Source organism: Periplaneta americana, chromosome 2, assembly GCF_040183065.1.
Source record: "Periplaneta americana isolate PAMFEO1 chromosome 2, P.americana_PAMFEO1_priV1, whole genome shotgun sequence".
Lineage (NCBI taxonomy): Eukaryota > Metazoa > Arthropoda > Insecta > Blattodea > Blattidae > Periplaneta > Periplaneta americana.
In genome coordinates, this window is record NC_091118.1 from 87,627,074 (window position 1) to 87,649,747 (window position 22,674).

General features: G+C 35.4%; 1 protein-coding gene across 3 annotated transcripts in view; it reads left to right on the plus strand.

The window, feature by feature from the left end:
• The window catches only part of LOC138694389 (long-chain fatty acid transport protein 4-like), a 493,080-nt gene that overhangs the window by 285,462 nt on the left and 184,944 nt on the right, over window positions 1-22,674 (plus strand). The gene's annotated exons all lie outside the window — the stretch shown is intronic.

Consider the following 22,674-nt stretch of genomic DNA (forward strand, 5'->3'; position numbering starts at 1 on the left):
CGGGACTCGAAAACAGGCTGCCTGCGTGACAGTCTGAAGGTCTAGACCACACATCCATAGTAGATTCATTCATTCATTCATTCATTCATTCATAGTTTTCTGCCCAAGGACAGGTCTTTCACTGCAAACCAAGCATTCTCCAGTCTCTCCTATTTTCTGCCTTCCTCTTTGTTTCCTCATATGATCCAAATATCTTAATATCGTCTATCATCTGATATCTTCTTCTGCCCCCAACTCTTCTCCTGTTCACCATTCCTTCCAGTGCAACCTTCAGGCAGTTTCTTCTCAACCAATGATCCAACCAATTCCTTTTCCTCTTTCTAATCTGTTTCAGCATCATTCTTTCTTCACCCATTTTTTTCCAACACTGCTTCGTTTCTTATTCTGTCTGTCCACTTCACACGTTCCATCCTTCTCCATATCCACATTTCAAATGCTTCTAGTGGCTTCTCTTTACTTCGTCGTAATGTCCATGTTTCTGCCCCATACAATGCTACACTCCACACAAAGCACTTCACTAGTCTCTTTCTTAGTTATTTCTCCAGAGGTCAACAGAAGATGCTCCTTTTTCTATTAAAAGCTTCCTTTGCTATTGCTATTCTCCTTTTGACTTCTTGGCAGCAGCTCATGTTATTGCTTATAGTACACCTCAAGTATTTGAAGCTGTCCACTTGCTCTACTGCCTCATTTAGAATTCGCAGGTTTACCTTCTTCACTTTTCTTTTCTTCCTATGACCATGGCCAGAGTAGATAACAAAATGGTAAGAAAATGCTCATATATAGGCCTACTTACAACGTTGAATGCAAACTAATTTAAGTGATTACGTGTGGTATCGGTCTGTAGCTGTAGCTTGTAATGGACGCTGTTATGCATAGTGTTCATGTATATATCTGATCTATGGAATGTTCGCAATTACCTTTCTGAATGTAGACAACTTCCGAAGTGGATTTTACTGATACCATTGCCTATAGAGTTGAGGCTCTCTTACCATTTTGGGCGAGTTAGGTACAATATATATTTTTCTGTCTTCGTGTGGTTTCTTGTCGAAACATATCAGAGGTTTTTCCCACGTTACCACCCAGTACTCCTTATCAACGCTACCGCTAGCAAAAGAAAGGCTTTCACAGGTAAAGTGCAACTCGACTATTTCGATTATGGTCGATTGTCACCAGCTGCATAGCAGTGCTACCGGCTTCAGCTGTCAATGCATCGGAAGTGCTGCTAAGTTACTTGTACCATGTGAAACGGTATATTGTGTTATTTATCATAATCACCATTGTCTTCTAAACATGTATTGTACCAAGTGGTCTGTTACGGTCTCATGTCAACCCATCTCTTCGCCAGCGACTATTAGATTTTCCATTTAAGTATTATACTGCAGGATCTGTTTACTAATGCTTCCTTTCTGCATTCTTCTAACATGTCTCTTCCAATTTCGTCTCTGCTTGTTCACATATTGTAAAACTGGTTCTGCTTAAAGTCTTTCAGGATTTCTTCATTCCATGTATAATCCCATTTTGTTACTCCTGTTGTATGCTCCTTGAATTTAATTTCTGCAGTAGATGTTCTTGAGGAGTCTGCTGCTCTAACTGTCCATGCCTCGCATTCCTAAGACATAACTAGTGGGGCAAGAGTATATTTAAAGTTTTATTCATCTGTGATTATGAATTGGTGATGGTTTCATAACCAAACTAATAATGCTTACGGTTTTCACAAATGTAATAATTTTATTTGCAATGTCAAGATCATGTAAATTAATCTGAATATCCGAGGTAGATCTTGTAAATTCGTTTTAGCTTCAAATAGTAGTAAATGGTTAATTTTATATGGTCATGAGAATGTCAACAATAAGTCTTCAAATTTATGTGGGTAGTGGGTATTGTTTAATCGTTTGGCATTGTGATCTACGCGTGCATTCCTGAGGAGCTTTTATTTATTTACACTGAAAAGTTTTCGTATGTGAAATACAGTCCATTATTGATACTCGTTATAGTCTCTATAAATTTATGTTCATTTTGGGGAAACGGTATATTATTTCTATAGAAAAGGCACTGTAACCATACCTAGAGAATCAGTGTTCACATTACTTCATAGCATAAGTTCTGTACAACATTTTACAGGATTTTGCAGGCGGATGTTTGTTCTGTAGGGGCCATTCCATGTCAAATCAACACAAAAAAATGGACTTTTCAACCCGACCACCTCAGATTTTCATTAAATTTGGTAGGATGGAAAACAACCTTAAGTTAATTAATTATGTAAAATTTTAGCCCTCAATAATGCACGATATCCATACAGCAATTCTGTCAATATGAGAAAAAATGTAAAAATGTCGCATACTACGTCAACAAAAATAATTCATAACTTCTCTTCTAATTGAGGTAGAATCTTAAACTTGGCCTTATTTTAAAGCTAAGGGATCATACGTTTCAATAAAAATAGGTTTGCATCTAAGTAATGAATCCTTTATTGAATGGTCACGTGAAACACATTTTAACATTGAATATCTATAAATGCGGGACATAAATTATTTCGCGAAAAATGTATGTTATAGAGATAAGAGTATTCTCCCCTTGGTGTAGGTTTCATTTTGGAAACGTTTCAGGAATATCAGTAAAAAAAATATATCAGTGTATTAGTTTGTAGCACTTAAACCCATCTTACACCAACACTGCATGCGCGCGAGTTCGTACTTGTCTGATTATCTGCGTCGTCGATCTGTCAGGCCGTCATGAGTGGCAGTTTATACAGTCTTCAATTTATACAAAACGTGCGATCTGTTTCAAGTGCAGTGTCGTTAGTTTTTGTAGTATGTGATAGTTTTGTGCAATGTAATGGAGTCGCGTTTTAAGTTATAGGCCTATGTTTGCAGCAATCCCTTCGAGAAATCAGGGCATTGTAATTAGAGGAACAATTTAAAAAGTGTTATATCGTGGATACTTCATGTATTTCCTGATTTAAAACAGGAACAAAAGGTGTGCGCTATGTGTCGCAAAGAAAAAAAATAATAATATGATGCTATTACGCAGAATCCTCATAATGACTCTAGTAATGAAGAATACGTCGATTCTACTGCAAATGTAAGTTCATTAAATACAAGTCTTTTTGACCAAGGTGTGTTCCTTATTAAACAAAAAAGGCTACAACAAGAGAAATATAAGAGACAGAAATTTGAAAATATTGTAAAAGATAAAGTCTTCGATATTAAAGACGCCGAGGAACCAGGACCTTGCTGATTCTGAAATTTTGTCTCAGTTGCAGGAAAATTTTCAAAATTCAGGTAAAAGTGAGAAAATCACCATTTTAACATTACTACCTGAAAGCTGGAGCGTAAATAATATAAAAGAGAGTTTCTTTCAGCTTTCGAATATATAATTCGGAAAGAAAAAGTCCTGGCAAAGGGAAAGGGAATTTTGTGTTCACCAAATCCGAAACCTGGAAAACCCTTGCTCGCGGCTGTTGCCGATAAAGTTAAAGAATTCTGTTGTTCTGACGAGATAAGCAGAATGATGCTTGGTAAGAAATATTTGTTGTGATTAAAGAATCAGGGAGTAAATCACGTGATCAGAAATGAATTATATGCAGTGTTTAAAAATTCTAACCCTGAAATGAAGGTAATATTCTCCAAATTTTCAGCTCTTAGACCAAGAAATTGTATTCTAGCTGGAGTTAGTGGAACTATACTGTCTGTGTTTGTGTCCTTATCAGAATGTGAAACTTATGCCGGAAGCAATTTATAAAAGTTTCAGGTCTACGTGGATTTCTAGAAAATTTTTCTTTATACCTTCCAACTTATCAACATTTCTTGGCTACTATGGTGTGCAATCCTACTCATATAAATTGCTTGTTCAGGAAATGTACAGAATGTCCTGAACCATTCAAAATAAGAGAGGGTTTAGAGAAATGTTTCGAATAAAACTGCAGTGAATCAGTGACCTACAAGCAGTGGATGACGACTGACCGATCAACGCTTGAGACCATAATGAAACCTACAGACAAATTTTTCGACTGTCTCTTGGAGAAACTTAGTGATTTACTGACTCACTCATTTATATCATCTGAACAAAGTAAGTTTCTACGTGATATGAAATCATTTCTACAGCCATGCCAGCTTCTTGTGTTATGCGACTTCGCTGAAAACTATTTCGTAATCGAAGATGAAATTCAGTCATATCACAGGACTAATGTGCAGACAACCATTCATACTTTCGTAATATATTATAACGAATCGTCATCCGATACGGTCTCTATTAAAAATCTGGTAATAATTTCACACTGCCCGAAATATGACACTACAGCTGTACATCTGTTTCAGAAATATCTAATGGAGTCATTAAAACAAACATCTGTAATTCACCACAAAAATTATGTTTTTCTCCGATGGATTCTCTGCTCAGTATAAAAATAGAAAAGAATTTCCTGAACCTCACATTACATGAAGAAGATTTTGGATTTCCAACAGAATTGCATTATTTTTGCATATCACATGGCAAAAGAGCATGCGATGTTGTAGGTGGGACACTTAAAAGGTTTGCGGTTTGTGCTAGTTTGCAGAGACCATCCGATAAACAAATAACTACACCTAGGGAATTGTACGACTGGACAAGGGATCATCTCCCAAACATTACTACCGTTTATGTGACTGAAAAAAGCTATACTGAAGAGGAAAAAATACTTGCTCTTCGATTTGCAAAATCCACCGCAGTGCCTGGAACACAAGTTTCATACAGTTCTGCTGTTTAGGATGGGTATTATACTTGCTAAGCAGTTTTAAAATGCCGCTGAATCAACGCAGCATCCTGTCTGGAAAGATGATCAGGCTATTTCATCTCAGCAATGAAAGATAAGCATTTCTTACAGAACTTCAGGTTTAACAAAATCCATGTGACAATAATTTATTTCAGGTAATAATTTAAAAAAATCGAATTATGTACTACATGTTAAATTACATAGCGACATTCAAGAATATGATCAAATATAATTAAATACAACGAATGTGTGGGACATAATTATCGCAACTTATACGGTTAGCTTACGCTTGCAGTGACAATAATGTTTATCTTTGTAACCTATGATGATTCCAAGTTGAAACTTATCAGTTCATTATATTGAGGCGTACTATATATTTTTTTCCTTAAAATAGAACCCCCGCATTTTTAAATATGAATATATGAAAATTGTTTCACCATGTTTTTTTAGTGTAATTGAATACATGCCGAAAACAATATAAGCAATAAAAACTATCACATATTAAGAATGTATCACCCAATTGTTGTAAATTTATCTGGAGACGTTGTTGAGATATATAATTTTAATTGAAGCGGCGTGCTTACAAAAATATGATTTTTCTTCATGTTTGAAACGCCACCGACAGAAAACGAAACGCACAGGACATATGAAACTCGGCAGTTTTAGTTAGCGTGGCAGGTAAAACAAACCCTCAAATTTTGAAAGAAATCTGAGTAGGTCGGGTTGAGTGCCTTGTTGATTTGATACGGAATGACCCGTAGCTGACATTTGTGCTTATTCATGTAGTGTATTATGTAGGATAAAACCTTCGATAACATAAAGCTAATTTTTTCATCACCAAGGATAACTTCTGCATTAACTTGACATATTTTTAAATCAACCTGATTATTTAAGACGATAAAATAGTTCTCAGGGTATGTTTCGAAGTCACAACTCGTATCAATTTGAGTTCTATTATGCAACGCTGCATTATTTCTTCTATTATTATTTATATTCGTGGAATTGAAAAATAGAAAAACAAAAACTGATCACATTAAACAAATTAACAGCTGTTCATAAATAGTTATGGAAATAGTGACAATGCATCTTTGGCGACCCTGGATGAAAAGAACTGAGACTGCATCCGTGTGTCTAATTAGAAATGATTTTATTCATACAGAAATACAGACTAAGTTTGCACAGTAGCCTATGCTTCCATTCACAACACTAAATTTTTCAGGCTTAGGCTTCAGCTGCGTATAACTCAGACTTCATAAGAACTGCATTGAATTTCATTGAGCATAATTGTTTGCCCATTGTCTGTGTCATGGTTTGTGTTTGCTTAGAGAGAAGCCGAAAATCGTGATACTTCTACGCTGTGAAACTCCCAAACTCGTGTATTATTTGGCTGACTTAAAGAAACGTTTGTTATGTAACATTTTTCATGAAAATCAATAATAAGGGAGATATTTCGATTTATTTAATTCAGGCCCCCTTATAACCCTCCTTTAAATAAAATATTTTGAAAGTCATATAGCCTAAAATCTAAGTTACAACGAACTTAATTTATATTCCAATTTTCATAAAAATGGGTTCAGCCATTATCGCGTGAAAAGGTAACAATTATCCAGACAGACAGACAGACAGACAGACAGACAGACATACAAACAAAAATTTCAAAAAAGCGATTTTCAGTTTCAGGACTGTTAATTATTCATGTTAACGCCAATTATTTTTGGAAAAGCGGAAATTACTAGAAAAATTTCGGTTACAGATTTATTATTAGTATACGAGTAGATTACGTGGCCGGTGGCACAATATGTTGAAACAATGTTAAAACACGAAAGCACATGAAATGTAATATCATTACTGTATGTTGCATCTCCTATCTAATTCTTCTATCTAATTCTCTTAAAAATGATTTCGGATAAGTTTTATTCTATGCAGAATTATGATAGGACTGATATTTAAAGACATACATTAGTTTTAAAATACAAGAATGTCATGACTACCTCAGATTATACGAGTAATAAAGATAAAACAAATGACTGCATTTATTTAAAGCGGTCTTGGACAACAATTGGATTAATATTCATATTCAATAAAATGTATACGGATGATATTCATATGTGTTTATAATATACTAAATACTGTATTAACCTTATTATAAATAGACAATGTTTGTATGAGGCAATCTTAGGGAACTATTTAATCGATTTGGATAATTCTTTCATCACTGAAAATTGTAGTTCCTTCAGATGGACATAGGCTTATGTCACTACAGAAGCTCCAGAGCACCGCGCCGTCTGGATTGTAATAATACTGCCTGCTCTTCGGTACAATTTAACGTGGGAAACGTCGTTTCTAGAATTTGCCGCTAGAGCGCGACTGTGACCGCACTATACCGTATTATTTCTAATCTACAGGTGTTAAAGTGTTGAGGCGATTGTTAGTGATTGTGTGATTAATTATTACATCTGACTAAGCTAAATACTTGTATTGCAATCTAATATAATTTGAACTGGTAATATAATCACGGGAAAAGGACTGAACTGATTTTAATAAATGATCCCTCATTTTGAAGCTTGGAACCCAAATTTTTTTCAGAAAAATAGTAGTTTTCAGTGAAATATCAATTTTCCTACATAATATCCCTATTTTCCAAAATCTATCTTTCGTCAGTTTTGAGAATTAATTAACTGCGCTTCAGAATAAAATAAAACACACACTACAATAAACAATAGACTATTACACGAAGGCCATGACCTACAGGATTGCTGACATAGAGTTCATATGGCTCAGATTCTTTCACATCATAATGCCAATATGTCGATCTTCATTTGTGTAATTTTTTGATAACGTATAAAAAATAATTTACAGGTCTGATTCTCTGGTCTGTAGTTTTCTGAGTACAGCTGTGTATTGGATATTAAGGACTACAAAACTTCAGAATGTTTGATGACATTTACCATTAAAAATGAAATATTATTACAGTTAATGCAACACATAATGCTATACTGATGATATGAAAATGAAACCTTTTGGGGCTTTATGTAAGTAGACTCAGAGAAAGAATATTTTATATTAGATCTTCATTTCTATAATTTACTGAGTAACGGCTATATACAAACTTATGTTACTGAAAACTATAAAACTTACGTAATGTAACAATATTGTTATTAAAAATGAAATACTTTTATAGTTATTAATCAAGTGGTGTGGGTCTTTTTCATATAAATGGCAGTGTGATATAGATATTTATATGTATGATTCTCTAATTTTCCTTGGTAGTAATTGAGTCATGCTTCCTATTTTAGCTGCGTCTTTAAACTACATCAAAATTAATTTCATATTTCTTTGGTTTAATCGATTAGATTTGTGATCGCTGCCAAGCATATTTTGTTGTAGGCAAAATAGCACGCCATTTGACTTCTTGCTACCGTGATGAGTAAGTTTATTTCCCGCAACCAGCAACAAATGAAACACTGAAACTGCTAACGATTTACGATGGCCAATTTTATTTAGGGCGCATATAAGATTCTACAACTCTGACATATCATTCGCCTCATTTTCCATTTCTTAGCAATAAATTCCTCACAACAGCCTATATTACAGAAAATATACGAAATAACATTCATTGTTACACAAATTAATCCAGCAGTATTTGATAGATCAGTATTGTCTGGAAGAAGCGCAAAAAATTACAATTCATAAGAAAAGACTAAAAGGTATTACTTATTGATAAAATAAGAGATCTAAAAGATTTTGTAGTCTCTTGATCACCTCAGCAAGATCTCTTAGTGGGAAAAAGTGATTCTGCCCTCTACATTTCAGGGTAGTTCACGAAACATGCAGCAGCTATACCAAGATGCTAAGTCTTTTGTTCAAAGCATGACAAACCTTACATTTTCTTAACTTTCACCTACAATCCGCAATGACCTGAAATAGCTACTTCATTACTCCCACATGAAAAACCCACTGATCGTCCTGACATTGTTACTTACAATTTCGCATTGAAACTCAAGAACTGAAGACGGATAGGTTGAAGGAAAAATATTTGGCAAAAAAGGAAACATTCAGAGGGAGCATGTTTCACTATTATGGAAGCAAATAACTATCAAAATGTCTGGTATTCTTCATTGAAAATAAATCTGAACAATTTTTATTTGAACTTTTTATGAACTTAGTTTGCAGTATTTGCTGCGCAAGCCAGTAGTAAAATATATATTTTTTCGTCTGGCGAAAAAGAATCCGGGCGGTTTCGCGCTTTGGTGCTTCTTCTTACTGATCTATGAGTCACTATCAATTGCGCTACCGAGTTGGCTAATGAAGCAATATGAATCTGAGCAGTATGCGATGAAGATAAATGCAAACAAGACCAAAGTCATGGTTATCGGTAGAGAGTAAAGAAGGTAAACGTGCGAATTCGAAATGAGACGGTAGAGCAAATGGACAGCTTCAAATACTTGAGGTGTACTGTAAGTAGCCTAGTAACATGGAACTACTGCCGAGAACTCAGAATGAGGATAGCAATGAAAAGGAAGCTTTTAATAGAAAAAGGAACATTATATTCAGACAAATAATTAAGGAAGAGACTAGTGAAGTGTTTTGTGTGGAGTGTGTTTTTATATGGGAGCATAAACATGGATATTACGAAGTGAAGAGGAACGACTGGAATCATTTGAAATGTGGATATCGAGAAGAATGAGGCTTGTAAAATGGACAGACAAAATAGGAAATGAAGCTGTATTAGAAAGCGTGTGTGAAGAAAGAATAATGCTGAACCTGATCAGGAAGTGAAAAAAAGATTGACTGAGCCACTAGCGAAGAAGAAACTGCCTACTGAAGGATGTACTGGAAGGAATGGTGAAAGGGAAAAATGTTCGGAGCAGAAGAAATCAGATGATAGACAACATTAAGATATATGGATCGTATGCGGAGTGTAAGACTTCATCTCGCCAAAAAATTGTAATCTTGTGAAATCTTGACTTGTTCCACATCTTAAGGTTTCAACGCTAATGTAAGATGTATGGAATACAATAAATTTAATGAAATAAAAAGAGAAAGCCGGAAGGGAAGATTGGAGAATTCTGTGTTTGCAGTGAAGGACCAGCTCTTGGACAGAAAACCGTGATCATGGTCATATCCTAAAGTGTTTGTCAGCAAGATTAATGATTTGCAAAATTTCGTTTGGAATGTCAGAGGAAGAACAATTATTATTTGTATACATCTTAAGTCTGATTAGTGTAATATGTTACTAGTCAGCGATGTACGCAATGGATGGCCACCCTGATTCATTAACTCCTGGCTTACTTGCTTCATGAGTGATACCTTATTGGTGTCACTTATGAAGTTCAAACCTACCTTTGGATGTTGAATAAACAACAATGGAAAATTACTTTAGAAAGAGATAGTGTTTAGAAACATCCTAATGAAAAGTTCATGTGGCCCTAGCCATTGAGGAGATTCAGTTAGAAATGTTATATGTGCCCGCAGAACATTTTATGCTGCACTGCATATCATTGTTACCTCTTTGTCAGTTATTAACTTAAGCGGATTTTTATTGTTTTTTTTTTTTTTTGAAATTCCTGGATATAGGAATAAGAACAAATAGAGATCTCTAGCAGTGTAAATTTTGTGACAAATTAAGAGAAAGGAATCGGTAAAAATTTGTCTTTGGATAATTGGACAAGTCCTTATTTAAAATTGTGATTATTTTAATTAGTTGTTCCATTAATGATAAAATGTGTCTTTTAATAGTAGGTCTACTGTTTCATATTTATGTATTTGTAATTTTGTTGAGTTTTTAAAGTTGCAGAATATAATCATTATAATCTAATTATAATCTAATATATATTCTACAAAAGGAATAAAAAATCTATTAGTTATGTAATGCAGCTTGTACACAATATAAGCTGCCAAACATAAGGTGATACAGCACAGTTGTCTGACCAAAAGTAATAATAATTTTTATACTTCTAATTTCAATTTTAATGCAGTAAAATATGTTTGTAGGCTGGGTAGTAGTTACTAACCAGATAACTGGTTCCGCCTTACTTATATTCTTTGTGTAACAGCAACAAACGTTAAATGTGCAGAAAGCCGACTATACGGGAAGATTTTTTGTTAAAATTGAAACGCTGCCTCACAAAACTTCTCTCCTCTACATAAATTTAGTACGTATTACAAAATCGTGAACAGAATATCCAACTTAGCATATTATGTGACTTACCTTCACAAACTGATATCAGCTGCTTAATGATGCCGATCAATGCCTCACTCTATTCTCTTTGATAAACATTGAACTTGGTAATACATTTTGTATGGGAGGGAGGGAAGAAAGCATTAGAAATAGAACATAATCTTATTATATTGTATTGTAATCATCATTTGTTCGGTAGATTGTGCCACCACGTATGTTTGGAAAATTGTGTCGTTTACACTCTGTATATGATTCTGAATGTACACAGTGGCAAAAAAAAAAAAACACAAAATTAGAAATACTCTATTTTCGGAAACACATAACATTAATTTATAATGAATACACTGTTGGAAAGAGTAGCCTTTAAAATTGAGCAGGACGTTTTATTACATTTTTTAGGCTCAATTAAAATCTAATGGAGGTCAATACACAATGATGCAAAAAATGTGGGTTTTGAAGACAATTTATTACTTCAAAATGCAGAAACAGAATGTTGGTAAAATTATTAATAATAAAAAATTAAAAATTATGCTCTACGTGACCGCCATTTGCCGCACAACCATTTGTAGGCATCTTCTTCATTGTTCATTAGCACTGGGTATCCGTCTTTATCAAGCCGGTCTCAACATTCAAGAAGACGTCTTAAATGTTCAATATTACGAATTCTTGTTTTGTAGTAAACTGCTTTTTGTAGTTGACTCCATACAAAATAGTCCATAGGATTAAGATCTCGTTTGAAACTCCAGCGGAAACCGTCAGAGAATCTTAGAAATGCAATCTTTCACGCAATAATCACTCAAGAGGGATATCATGTCCGTATCTTGCTAATCAATCTTTGTACACTTGAAACAGACCATTCTCGCTGAGCGTAGTTCCTTACAATTTGACGAGCAGATAAATTATCATATTGGTGCAAATGTTTAATGATAATCGTGTCTTCGTTCGTTAAGAGTTCCATTATTCACAAAATGAGAACTAAAAACGGGAGAAAATCAATGATGACAGCACAACAAACAGCTTGGCCTATTGAACTCATAAGACCATAATGCTTAGTTCGGCATGAACGATCGATTTTGCTCCAACTTACAAAAAATAAAAAAATAAATTGTAATAAATGGTAAAAAAAATTAAATATTACAGTACTTTTCCGGCCTACAAGGACTGTGAAATTTGCATGTGATATAAACTTTCATTAGCTACTAGAATATAACCTTGTAAATGTTAACCCTTTTTTCGCCCATTGTGTAGATTATAGTTCAGTGATGAAGATGTAACATTTAAATTTAATGAACAATGAAATGTTAGTGTATTTAAACGAGCAATGAAAGAAATAATATATACAGTAAAATAATGTTGGAGCGAGAAAGCATTCAGACTGACAGTCCTACAGGACTGCGAGTGATTCTTATCAGTAACATTTTCAGTCAGCGAATAAAAGTTAAATAACTTTAGGGCCGTATTCATAGACATTCTTAGCGCGGCATTCCGGTGGATGATCAGCGAACTAACGTTTTTCGTATCCATAAACCATTGTTAGCAATATGACATACATGACATGATATGATATCGTCGCCTGAATGCAAGAACTAGGTAACTCGAAATTTGCGTTTTTTGGTTACCTCTTTTATAGAATAGCAAAAATCGCACAAAATGTAATCCAGGATCTAGGTAACTGATCGAACGATACCAGCGACATCTATTTTCCAATATAACAAATAGGTAAAAGAAAATGAGACATATTCCTTAGTGCAATAAATAAGTAAGTAGGCAATGTCACAAAATATGAAAAATCAAGTTACCTAGTTCTTGCATTCAGGCGACGATGTGATATGAATCCTGTACAAGTAACCAGTCGATAGCCGGGGCTAATTTAGCACGCTCATAGCGCGGGCTAGCGAAATGTCTATGAATAGCACCCTTAATGTGTACTCCGTTCAGATTGATATCTTTACAAATATTGAGTTAAATTTTAATTTTATAATGGAATTTCAAGAAATTTGTGGAATAATTAAACGGTCATTAAGTAATAAAACAATAAAACAACAAAAGAGATATGAATAATTTCGAGGGAAAAATTGTTCCGGAGCCGGGTATCAAACCCGGGACCTTTGGTTTAACGTACCAACGCTCTACCACTGAGCTACTCGGGAACTCTAACCGACACCGATCCAATCCCTCCCTCTATATCCACAGACCTCAAAGTGGGCTGACAACCGTCAAGCAACCAACTTCGAGTGCACACTAACTCCGTGTGACTTAAATTGTGGCTTTCTGTTAACGAACAGTAACGTATATTATACAAATCAAGATTTCAGGTATAACTCCCTGTAAAGTTGATTTGAATAATTTCGAGTGAAAAATTATTCAAATCAACTTTACAGGGAGTTATACCTGAAATCTTGATTTGTATAATATACGTTACTGTTCGTTAACAGAAAGCCACAATTTAAGTCACACGGAGTTAGTGTGCACTCGAAGTTGGTTGCTTGACGGTTGTCAGCCCACTTTGAGGTCTGTGGATATAGAGAGAGGGATTGGATCGGTGTCGGTTAGAGTTCCCGAGTAGCTCAGTGGTAGAGCGTTGGTACGTTAAACCAAAGGTCCCGGGTTCGATACCCGGCTCCGCAACAATTTTTCCCTCGAAATTATTCAAATCAACTTTACAGGGAGTTATACCTGAAATCTTGATTTGTAAAAGAGATATGCATCATCAGTACTAGTATTGCTCTACGGTTCTGAATCCTGGATACAGAAAAAACAAGCTGTAAGAAGATAAGAGCAGCAGAAATGAATTTTTTACATTCAATTAAAGACTATACAAAGGGAGACAGAATTTAAAACATATAAATGAGACTAAAGTTAAAGGTAAAGTCAATCCCATGATAGGCCAAATCAGCCCAGAGGGTGGCGACGTGGCGCGAGGTTAAGGCTCCCACCTTAACAGACAATCGGCATGTCATGGCAATGGGGATGTCAGTCCTATGTGCCCGCCGCCTTTACCCCTAAGGAAATGCCCCTGGTACTCATTTCTGTTAGGCTGAATAGACCTCAGGGCCATAGTACCATAGATCAATGCAAAAATCCATGACTCCATCGGAATCGAACCCACGAGCTTCGGCTTGCAGCATTACGCCTTAACCGCGACGCTAAGTTAAACAGTAGGCCTTGAAATATTTACATTAAGAGATAACGTAGAAACATATCGACAATACAGCACAAGTGAAGAGGAAGACGAGATTTAGGCAGATCTAGGAAGCTATGGGCTGAAGTAGAAGAGGTCTAATGATCTATGAGGATAATACCGTGTATGAGGATAATACAGTTTCTTGATTCACAGGCTATCGAGGTTTCCCCAATTTTATTGTTAAAGTCCAACAGACTCGTCTCGCTTTCACCGTTTCCACCGACGATATGAAATCGCGCGGTTCATACGGGTTGTTAAATAAATAATGATGATACAAATAATTTTACTTTCATTTGTTTGAAAGTAGAGTTATTGTACTCAAATGTCCATCTTAGAAGTAATAGCGAGAAGTGTAGGAAAGTCAATTCCTTGATACTGCACTTGTTCTTTTTGTAAATATGCGTTACTTGAGAGAATGAAAGTGTAAAGAATAACTTATTGGAAACGACATTATTATTATTATTATTATTATTATTATTATTATTATTATTATTATTATTATCATCATTATTATTAGAAAAGTAGAAGAAGAAAAAAAGAATACGGAAAATGAGATACGAGTGAAAACACGTACATCTGTCTCCTCCGAAGTTTGTGTGAAGCTGCGTAGAAGTGTCATTCCTTTACAGGAGATCAACATAAATTACTACACTATTTCATTTAAGACATGTTCTTGTTTAGTAACGTTTAAAATCGCCATGTTCTAGATACCTGATATAAATGATTCCGAAATATCATGAAAGAGTATTTAATTATAGTTATAATTATGTTATCTTACAGTTTTTACGAAGCTTATACTTTCTCTCTACTGCTGAAAGAATTTAGAAGTGGTGCCTCTTTCCCTCAAAAAGAGGCCAGTGACGTCAATATTATGAATTTTGTAAGAGTTTTAAAAGTAAGGAATGGTAGAATCATCCGTTTTGTACTTTTCAGAGTCCATCTCAGCTGGTTGATGTGATGATACCTCAAACCTCTTAGTAGGATATATTATAATTTCCGCTGTGTTTTTCCTCCTGTTGATCGTAATATGGTTATTGTATTTCTATGATCCGTACCTGTGGATAACGGCTAGCTCATCTGGCCGGGAAACCAGGTGGCCCGGGTTCGATTCCCGGTCGGGGCAAGTTAATCTGGTTGAGGTTTTTTCCGGGGTTTTTCCTCAACTCAATATGAGCAAATGCTGGGTAACTTTCGGTACTGGACTTCGGACTTATTTCACCGGCATTATCACCTTCATCTCATTCAGACGCTAAATAACCTAAGATGTTGATAAAGCGTCGTAAAATAACCTACTTAAATAAAAAAAATAAATAAACTGTCTTTCTCCGTCACACAATGGACCTCCTAATGAACCTCTAGGCCTGTGGTTGAAAGGGTGTTGACAATCATGGTTCTTATAGTATTGTGCTGTTGATCCTCAGTAACTCTCTGGGGGCAGCTCGCAAGCACGTGAGGCAGAGTTTCATCTCACTGCATTACCTGCAGTGGATTGTGCTTATGTAGCGGCCCGGAAGGAAACGCACTGGTGCCATCATCTTCAGCATGTCACGCCACGCTTGATAAGCCGTTTTTCTTCAGAACCTACGAGTTGAGAGACAGAACTTCCGCGAGCAGGCACACTTTACGTTTTGTGTGTAGGCACACAGGTTTCATATTCACGATATTGAAGTAGCTCTCGAAGTTGCTTTACAGGTTGTGCAGTGTTAGCCGCTATTACAATAATTACAGAATCAAGTTTCTTAGAACTTCAACATGTGGATTCCCAAGGCTTCAAGCTTTGATTTAATGTTGAGTTGCTGTAAGTGTACTTCTCACGTAGTGCACATTATCGTTAGGCCCTTACGGAGTAAGCATACTATTTCGGATGTCCTGAGGAAGCTGAAGGATTTATTTGATTGCGAATTTGATCATTTTATCAGTTTTAATGAGAAATGTTTTTGAAATATTACCAACTGGATTTGCTTGAAAGAACAATTAATGAGAGTAGGGTCGATGAATTGTTTCAAAGCGATCAATTTCTGATGTGGTTGAAATAAATAAATTGTTGTGAGATTAGTGAGTTAACTTCATAGAAGGTGCTATGTTGCATAGTCCTAAGCGTTCTGCCCGTCACCATGTACTTTCACTTGTCTTGTCGAATACGTGTCATAAAATTCTTCGTAAGGATTTACATCTGCGTCCATGCAAAATTCTAGTAGTGGAAGTATTAAAGGAAATGGATAAAATCAATCCTAAGATTTTTTGCCGCCAACTCTTGGATCTCATACACGTTAATTAAAATGCTATTCACAATTTGCTAATGACGTAACTAACGATGCAACACACTTCTGTATTTATTAACAAATAAAACTTTCGGTACTGGATTGCAACCAATTCTCATGAAATGCATTAGGGATCCAAAGTCACTGTATGGTGCACTAACGTCCTTCAGAATAAACTGTTCTTATTTCTTTGAGGACGATAATGGGAATTCTGTAACCACCACATCAGAAAGTCTGTCCCCTCATATTGCAGAGGAACTTGAAATCAATACCAACACTTGGTTTCAGGAGGAGAGGGCGATCGGTCACATGGCTAGACAATCAGTCAATCCGTTCAAGCATTTGTTTTCAGACCACATTATCTCTACGTATGGCCAGATCTGACAGCATACAATTTCTTCTTGTGGAGTATTTGAAGAGCAAGATGTTCAGTGATACTCCCGTGAAGAACTCAGAATTCGCAATGAAGTTTCTAAAATTTCTATGGATATATTGCGTTATGTAATGGGAAACGTAGAATCTATACTTGAAGAATGAGTACGGTGAAATGAAGGCCATATATATATGGATCAGTGATCTTGTTAAGGTCTTAAAATCGCCCGTTCTTAGGCTCTCTCTTAAAAATACTTATTTTTGCAGAATTTCATTGAACATAGATTTTATTTCAAAATATGAATAATTTAGAGTTCACCACCACCACTATCATCTTCATATCATCATTATAATCGGCCTTTTCGATGTTTTTTCTTGGCTCTTTTAAGAACTTTGAACAAACTTAGACATACACGGGTAGCTGAGCTTTCTGTACTTATTATTGACATCATGATACAAGATCATCGCTTAAGGCAGTGGTCGTTAGCACTCGCTGAAATGTGCAAAGGGTAAGCGGTGCCGTCCCGTGTGCACCGTCGTGCAGCAGGAAGAGATGGAGAGCATACCCGCTAGCAGCTACGAGTGCACCATGGTGCACTGCGTTTTCCGCGGGTAAGAGACGCTAGCCCCAGGATACTCTGTGCTGACGACCCCTGGCTTAAGCAATGGAAATGACACACTTGGTCCCCATGAAGAGGAGATAAATATATTGAATTCGAGTCTGTTGAATTTGTAACTTGAATCTAAAATGAATCGTTTGATAAAGCTAACACAGACTTACGAGGTATCTCCCTTCCACAGTCACGTTTTTATATTCTTGTCAGTCACGTTTTTATATTCTTGTTAGAGATGTGCTTCTTTTCTTTTGTTTAATGCAAGTCGTACGTGACGATGTGAAGTTTTGTTTTATTATCTTGTATTGATGAATATAAATATGACTTGCAAATATGACTTCTAGTTGTCATTACATGAAGTAGGCTACAACGACAAGGTGGGCCTACTGTGATACTGGAAATAGTCTATTTCGAGATTTTTATGAAAATACACTTTTTCAGTATCCGGAAACAAAAGTGGTTTCCACGTGTCGTCTATCTGTCCGTGTATGTTGCGACTTATACTTTTTTATTCATAGTCGATATCTATGAATCACTTCATTCGAGAATGATGACCATGAAATACGATCATAGTACTACAATATTAATAGGTCCTACATCTTTTTTTAAAAGCACAAAATAGCGATTCATTTAAAACCTGTTTGACGATATTTTTAATGATCGTTTTCTACACAATACTGTATAATGAATTAATGGTGTAGAGCAGTAGTCGTCAGCACTCGCTGAAATGTGCAATGGGTACGCGGTGCCGTCCCATGCGCACCGTCATGCAACAAGGAGAGATAGAGAACATACCCGCTAGCAGCTACGAGAGCACTATAGTGCACTGGGTTTTCCACGGGTAAGAGAGGCTTGCCCCAGAGTGCTCTGTGCTGACGACTCCTGGTGTAGAGTGTAGAAAATATGTATTCAATAATAATCGTTCTTATAGGAGAAAATGAATTATTATTTACATTATTATATCTCCAATCGAAAATTTCTTCAGACAAAAATTTTACATTTGAAAAATATCTATAGGCCTACGAATGACTTTCGAAGTGAACTTATTAATAACAAACATTATTAATTATTTTGTGAATAGTTATTGTCATTAGATTTATGCCTTTAACTGAAAACTTGTTTAGATAGACATTTTATGTTTGAAAAGGCTATGTCTACAAGAATTACTTTTAAATTAGGCCTACTACAAATCCTATCCTAATCTGTCAAAAAATTGTTTCTTGCCACAAACATAAAAACCAAGCATGATGGTAGAGCTTGGTCTTTCTTAAAGGATCACCTAGCCGTCACTGTTTACGTCAACTCTGTTTTATATGTGGGCGAATTTCCGCAATAGAATATAATTTCACAGTCTCGCTTTCACAGTATTATCGGACCTTTTTAAAAGTAATATACTTAGACGAACTAAATTTTGTATTACTTTTTCCGTGTTTAAATACAGATTTTCGAAAGTGACAGAATAATATCTAAAGAAATTCCGATAAACGACTTACTATTTTGTTCGATTTTGTTAAAAATTGATTAGGCCTGTATACTCCACGGTTCACACCGATTTAAACAGAAGAACGTATAAATGAAAAGAAATATTCCACATTTTGAGAATGAAAATATTTTCCTTGTACAATCCAGGAAATAAAAGTATATCCTATTGTTTAGGTCAGGAGTAAATGATTTCGCATGGACATGTGTTTACAATTATAGTTCAAGAAAAATAAGGTATAAACGGAATTATTGACGGAAATATTAAAGGTGGAATTGAATTATTTCAAACTTCGAGAAAAGTGTAGTGATGTGTACCTATGTGTTGTCTTCATGACATATAATATTTTAGATTAATCTTATTTCAGGATCTGCTGTCCTTTTCAAAGACGAATGTCATCATCAAGAAACACTTTTTTTTTATCAGAGTTTGTTCCACGCTGACAAACTGCCAGTAGACTATTATTACACACTACACAACCACGTGAAATGATTATCAACACGGACGTAACAAAAATACGCTCGTTTTACGAAAACTATTTCCTTCCTGACACTAATATTACACGCATTAGTATTATGCAATACTTATATAACTTGACTATAACATAACATTTTTCACGTGCCATAGTTAATAACATTTTTTCACTTCCTTCCGTCAAAGTTAGTATAGGAAATTGCATCATAGGAATAAGTTCTGGGAGCCACATGCACACAGTGAGGCCAATACAGGGCTTTGGAGTGTCTGTCTGGAACATAGAAACAGAGCGGTTATTTTTCCTACACTCCAAGATAAATAGGCTATCGAATAGAAGCCCCAAAAGAAATGGGGTGCGGATCTATTATACGCAAGTTGCTAAAAGAGGGTGGAGGATGGAGAAGAGAGGCTTTGAGAACTTCAATTGCTTATCTCACAACAGGCACCTCATTACTGCTCTCATTTCCTGTAGAATACACAGTACGAATGATACAAACACAATGTAACCAGACTGAACCACTCATGTTCATCCGCTCTTAACCTCAAATAGAATCGGCTGAGGAATGAACTATAATAGAGTATTAGTGTCCGTATTTTATTAGTTGTGCGGAATATTTATGAAACACCGAATTTAGTATCTTTATGGATCTAAAGAAGTAGGCTAACAGTAACATTATTAGCGTATTATGAAACATGCTCCAACACTCCTCTCGTTGTGGGAACAATGCATTGCTTCTTCTTTATCTAGTTCGCGAACGACTTCTACAGATACGTCTCATCTAGTTCGCGAACGACTTCTACAGATACGTCTCATCTAGTTCGCGAACGACTTCTACAGATACGTCTCATCTAGTTCGCGAACGACTTTACAGATACGTCTCATCTAGTTCGCGAACGACTTCTACAGATAAGTCTCATCTAGTTCGCGAACGACTTCTACAGATACGTCTCATCTAGTTCGCGAACGACTTTCACGGATACGTCTCATCTAGTTCGCGAACTACTTCCACAAAAATTTCGAACTAGTTCATCTAGTTCACTTGAATGATTAGTTCAATTCGAACTAATCGTTCGCGAACTACCCATCACTAATACACAGGCTTCAATCTCCTCGCAGAGCACTCAAGACTAGTTCACCACAGGCTTTTTGTTTCTGCAGCAGCAAAATTTTCCCTACTGCTAATTTTAAGTATAGGCCTACACTCTTTTCGTATAGTATAGCATAGTTCGTATAAGTACAACTTAGGCATAAGGCTAAGCAGTATGAAGTTTCTGGCAATCGCATATAGCGCTGACTTCTGGTTATTTGTAATATTGAGAATTACATCGTTCAGCATTTAAAAACTTATTGTCTGTTGTTTTCAACCTGATCGGCGATTCTAAACGGATTTTTTGTGCTGAATTCGAAAATAATCTCCATTTTTCCCCATCACGTCAGGTTTTCAGACAATTCATGTATAACTAGAAATGAAATTATTGCTTTGTGAAACGTCATAAAAATTATTTTCAACAAGAATTTTGTGAGAAAACTAGGCCACAATTTGCTATTTGCCACTAATTAATCATTAATTAATATTAATTAATAATTATAAACACTTTCATAACTTTACCTCAATATTGCATTTCAAATTTTCTCCTCTTTGACCTCCTCGCATGTTGTTCAGAACAGTCCCTTTTTAACATCCAGCAATAGTCCGAAATGTTTCCATTATGAAGCAAAACACCTTTAAGAATTTTCTGAGAAGAATCTATGAAGAACCTCCACTCTTTGGAATTATAGTTTATGTTATAAAATTTTTAAGACGGCAATGATGTCTTGGCAATACACTAAATTTTCTTCTTCAGCAAAAAAAAAAAAAAAAAAAAAAAAAAAAAAAAAAAAAAAAAAAAAAAAGGGGGGGGGGACAAGTTCCTTCTCACGATGCCTGTACCATGAAAAATATGTACCTTGAGCCAATACTTTCTTTTCTTTTAAACTTCTGCTGATTCTTTAGGCAAATTTAAATCCCTCGTTAAATCATTAAGCTCACTTTGATTAAAACATCTATCATCACCAGTATTGTCTGGTTCATAAGTATGATCCACTGGAGATTCAGTTTCAGTGCTACTGGATGCAGATGGCAATGTATCTGATTCAGGGGGTAGCGGAACGGGAATATCAGGACCATGAGGTACGGCCCGAATGGCAGAGAGAATGTTAGGATATAGAATCTCTTTCTTGTTTTTAGCAGTATATCCAGCTACCTTAACTGTACAAAAATAATAATCGTCTCCATGATTTGTAGATCCCTTCCAAATCATATGGATACCAAAGAGCATTGACTTCCTTTTTCCACTTTTCCAACTCCTCAACTCTTCAACACAACTACGACATACTTTATGGGGGCACCAGGATTTGTCCTGGTCTCCTAACTTAATGCCAAAATATTGAAAGTAAGTATTCTTTACAAAAGCTGTTGTATTCTGTCTCTGTTTTACTAGCGTATATGACCCACATATATAGCAAAATAAATTTGAATCATTTACACAACCACGTTTCGATATTTCTATGAAACAACACTATTATGTTATACTCTCGAGAAAAATGAGAACTCACACACTTCACTTTTACACGACAATCAACAAAACAAAACTGAACCTCTAATTTTAAAACAACTTTTAAAACGGGATAGGTTTATTTTCTCAGTAAGGAAATCTGTAGCCTCATAAGCTCGATTGCACTTCCATAAATAAATATATATACAGGGACCCTATGCCATTTCTCTAATTCATTGCTAGTTTTAATAGCAATCTTTAAGAGTAAATATTTCCTTCATAATTTTTTATGACCTGAGACACTAAACATTTCAACTTCCTGTTTATAGATAACGTTGGGTGCAGACAGATAAAAATCTCCAAGAATAAACAACGGATGTCTTAACCTCGGTTCATTTTAAGGGCTAGGATACAATTTTGTACATCCCCCAAGGGCGGATATAGTCAGTAGATTTTAATAAATATCAAATATAAACATAATAAAATATATTATGTCACGTTTTAAGTAATACATTTTAAATTATAAGCTGTCGTGCCTTTTTAACAAACGACAAGCACACTGTAATATTACTATATTACGAAAAATATTGAAAACATAAAATTTTGAATTGTAAAAAATTCTGACGTGGTAAGCGAAAACGGATTTCATTTTTGGAATCAGTGTGAAATTGTGATTCAGAAGCGCTCATTTATTTCAAAACAACAAAATCCATGCAGAACGGTGTTATCAGAGCCATTCTCTTTGTGAGTCGACTATAGACCTACGTTAAAAATATTGTTCTTTCTCTTCAGACTGGTGTTCACTTGTTTCCACTTCTGAAGC